Raw genomic sequence first — 4,675 nt, 5'->3', positions numbered from 1 at the left:
TGTGTGTGTGTGTGTGTGTGTGTGTGTGTGTGTGTGTGTGTGTGTGTGTGTGTATGTGTGTGTGTGTGTGTTACATTATTAGTTATTGTGTTTTCGAATCATGCCTAATATAATGATTTGATAATTGCTATTTTAATTTTTAGGCTTAATTGAAACAGCTGTAAGTGAATATGTTAGATTTTTCGCAGATAACAAATTTTTATTAAATGCTATATCTCCATTTTCTTAATTTTCTTAAGAATGATTTATAAACCATGGTTTATATTTAGACCTATTATTTTATGAATATTATTATTCACAACAAATATTAGGTAATGAACCAGTAATTCATTGGATATTACTATCCCTTAATGATGCTAATTTAACCTCTAATTGTCTTCATTCAGTTCAATTCTATAATAAAACACAGCTGCTGAATTTACTGCACAGTAGGACTGAACTTAAAACCACATGCTTGGGAAGCAAACTTTTTAGCTTCACACAGCTATGCCTGCACCAAATATGAGGTTTCTATGTAGTCACTTAATGTGCTAAAAATAACAACTCAATTTCACTGAAAGTGTACCAAACCATCTTTAAAAGGAAAGAACATATTTCATAACATAGTTTCAGATATTTTCTTTGCAATTACCATATCAGAAATTACTTTCGGTCATAGTTCTACTTGATGAAGGTTGATCTGAGCTAAACAGCCTTAGCAAGGACAATAGATAAGATTTCCTTATGACCTGATACCTATTTACAACAGTTTACCTACTCTAGGCAAACTGAGGTCATATAGAATAAAAAGTATTATGCTCAGAAGCACAATAAGAGAAACAAAGCATGTAGATTTTAAACTCATGACAAATGAGCCAGTAGTCTAATATCTCAGCCAGCCTGATTCCACATAGCTTTGTTATGAATATTACTGAAGTCATTGAGAGTATCAGATGCTTACATATCTTCTTTTTTCCTTTTCTTATTGTTTTTCCTTTGTCTATTAGATATTAAATATGTCTAATTTGATTTTCACCCCTTTGGAAGTCAAAAGAATTGTTTCTTTCATCAGTTGTTTCTTGAAAAATTGATGGAAAACTCTTTAGAATGGTAATCTACAAACTGAACCTAAATGATTGGTTGCCAGCAAGTCTAAGAATCAGGCTGAGTTGAAATAATGCTTTTACTTCTTTTTTATATATATATATATATATATAATACTATTTTGTCTGCTGGTTTTCTTTGGTGAAACCATTAGCCAGAAAAAAAATTTAAATAAGTTTCTTTTTATTTATTTATTTATTTATTTATTTATTTATTTATTGTAAGATACACTCATATGATAACATATAAAGTAATGGCAAAGAAAATCAACCAAAGATTGAATCTATATAAGAGATAATACAAATATAAGCTTTACATTCATAGTATGAAAATACTTATTGGGTTATGAATGAATGAATGAATGAATGAAAGAATGAATGAATGATGCTAGCACATTTCTTCTTTACCTTTTTTTTTCTTTTTCTTTTTTTTTTGGTCTAAAATGAGTTGGTGTGTAAAAATAAGTAGCGAATAAAGTGAAACTTGGTTCACACACTGGATGTTGTAACATGCCCTTAAGTATATGAATAGATAATTTACTGAAGCAAAAGAATAAATGAGATATATATCCTTTTAAATGAGGTTTCACGTCTCTTTGAGACTGAATGCATCAGTAAAGATAATCAAAAAAGCTTCCCATAATAATCTTATTACACTTACATTTTCCAATTCAAATAGTTTTTCGTTTTGTTTTGTTCTTTTTATTTTATTTTTTTATTTTTTATTTTTTTATTCATTTATTTTTTAGCTTTTATATAAGCTGTCATTAACAGTTTATAAGTTCTTAAGCTAAAAAAAAAATGCCAGGTGTAACCAGTAACCAACATCACCACCACCACCACCACCATTATTTGCTGTTGGCACTCCGTCGCTTACGACGTCGAGGGTTCCAGTTGATCCGATCAACGGAACAGCCTGCTCGTGAAATTAACATGCAAGTGGCTGAGCACTCCACAGACACGTGTACCCTTAATGTAGTTCTCGGGGGATATTCAGCGTGACACAGTGTGACAAGGCTGACCCTTTGAATTACAGGCACAACGGAAACAGGGAGTAAGAGTGAGAGAAAGTTGTGGTGAAAGAGTACCTCAGGGTTCACCACCATCCCCTGCCAGAGCCTCGTGGAGCTTTAGGTGTTTTCGCTCAATAAACACTCACAACGCCCGGTCTGGGAATCGAAACCGTGATCCTATGACCGCGAGTCCGCTGCCCTAACCACTGGGCCATTGCACCTCCACTCCACCACCATTATTATCATCATCATCATCATCATTATAATCATTTAAAATCTATCTTCCATACTGGCATGGATTGGCCAGTCCAAACAGAAACTGATGATTTAGAGGACTGCTTCAATGCTCCAGTGTTTACTTTGGTATGGCTTTTATGATTGGATGTCCTTCCTAATGCCAACCACTTTACAGAGCATAGTGAGTGTTTTATTGCATAACACCAGCCCTAGTGAATATAGCCTTGCAAGGCTAGGGACATAATGTATCCCCCTATAACTGAGACGAAATAGAAGACAGAATGTGCAATGATTGTAGGGGGTGGGTGAGGGAGGGTAAGATAACAGGAACAGATTTGTAGTTGTGTTAGATTTGTAGGGAAGAGTCTAACAGAAGAGGAGAGTAGTCAATCATTGGAGGGCAATAAATATGGTAGGGAAAGAGGAACAAGAAGGGATTGTTAACAAAGGCACAGGAGTGGCTGTGTGGTAAGTAGCTTGCTTACCAACCACATGGTTTCGGGTTCAGTCCCACTGAGTGGCACCTTCGGCAAGTGTCTTCTACTATAGCCTCAGGCCGACCAAAGCCTTGTGAGTGGATTTGGTAGATGGAAACTGAAAGAAGCCCATCATATAGATATATATATGTATATATACATGTGTGTGTGTTTGTGTATCTGTGTTTGTCCCCTCCCCCCCCAACATCGCTTGACAACCGATGCTGGTGTGTTTATGTCCCCGTAACTTAGCGGTTCAGCAAAAGCAACCGATAGAATAAGTACTAGGCTTACAAAAGAATAAGTCCTGGGGTCGATTTTCTCGACTAAAGGCGGTGCTCAGTATGGCCACTGTCAAATGACTGAAACAAGTAAAAGAGTAAAAGAGTAAAATAGGGGTTACTGAGAAAAGGAGAAAACAGAGTCAAAAAGTTGATTTGTGTTGAGGGGCGACAGGGAATTCCAGAGCTATCCTCCATTATAAGGGTGAGTATGGATAGAAGGTCTGAAGGGAAATGGACAGAAGGGGAGCAATAGATTAAAAAGGTAAAGTTACCTTCTCAAATCATGTTGTCTCATAAGAGCCGGTTACCTGGTTTTCCATGGCATATAAATTCCCCACCTGGACAGATGCCAGTCCATTGCAGGATAACTCATTTTTGCCAACTGAGTGGACTAGAGCAATGTGAAATGAAGTGTTTTGCTCAAGAATACAATGCGTCACCCAGTCCAGGGATTGAAACCTCAATCTTGTGATCATGAGTCCAACACCCTAACCATTAAGCCATGCACTTCCATGAACAATAGATTAGGGTGAAGAAGAATCTGGAGAGAGTTTTTTTTTTAAGAAAGAGAAGTGTGAGGGTTGTGAAGGGGTGGTCAAAGGATGAGGGGTAGATGGGAAGAGGTGTTGAGGTAACAAGGATGAGAGAAGCTGTGGGGGAAAGGGCAATGAAAGAAAATGGTGTAAAAGGTAAGGAAGCAGTGAGTAAGTATTGTGAGAGCAGTGAACAAAACAGGCATGATGCATCATCATCATCTTCATCATCATCCTCATCATTTTACATCAGCTTTCCATGCTGGCATAAGTAGGATGATTCAACAAGATTCAACAGTTCAGTAGACAATGTCTTTCTCAAACATTTCCTTTTTGATATGGTTTCTATGGTTGGATACCCTACGTAGTACTAACCACTTTAAAGACTGTATTAGGCATGTTTTTTCATGGCACAAGCACCATAGAGGTTGCCTTTCCATCAGCAAAACTAAAGAGCTTTTTTTAAACCCTGTATTGTTCTCTGCTCTGGTCGATTACCAAACATTTAGCATGTATTGAATGCTTTTTGTGGCACCAGCATTATCGGAGGTACCTTGTACCTTTGCAAAGTGAAAGAAAGTACCCCAAATTGAAAAGAAGCAGATTTATTGCGAGATGGTGGTAACTGTAAGAATAACAGACGGAATAAGGTTGAGGTAGGGGAGACAGAGATGGAGGAGATGGACAAAGAAGAGATGGACAAGTAAGAGATGGGCATGAAGGAGAGAGAGGAGGAAGGGGAAAATATCAAGGGTTAGTGTGAGAGAGAGAGGACACATTGTGGTATGTTCATATATATATAATGCACGTTGCGATGCATCAAAAATATTTATAAATTCCATCCAAAGATTATTATTATTATTATTATTATTATTATTATTATTATTATTATTATTATTATTATTATTATTGTTCAGTAGTTTTATTTTTATAACGTGCTTTCACTTCACTACCGAGCGCTACTCTGTGTGCCTTGGGTATGTGCTGTGGTTTGCTGTGATGCTCTTATGGTTATTGTATTGAAAGTGTTTTGCGTAGGATGTGTGCAGT

General features: G+C 36.6%; 1 protein-coding gene across 4 annotated transcripts in view; it reads left to right on the top strand.

The window, feature by feature from the left end:
• The window catches only part of LOC106876029 (ras-specific guanine nucleotide-releasing factor 2), a 563,899-nt gene that overhangs the window by 375,352 nt on the left and 183,872 nt on the right, over positions 1-4,675 (top strand). The window lies entirely within an intron of this gene.

This window comes from Octopus bimaculoides, chromosome 2, assembly GCF_001194135.2.
Source record: "Octopus bimaculoides isolate UCB-OBI-ISO-001 chromosome 2, ASM119413v2, whole genome shotgun sequence".
NCBI classification, from domain to species: Eukaryota; Metazoa; Mollusca; class Cephalopoda; order Octopoda; family Octopodidae; genus Octopus; species Octopus bimaculoides.
Note: the sequence above shows the minus strand (reverse complement) of the source record. Positions and strands in the feature narration are given on the sequence as shown.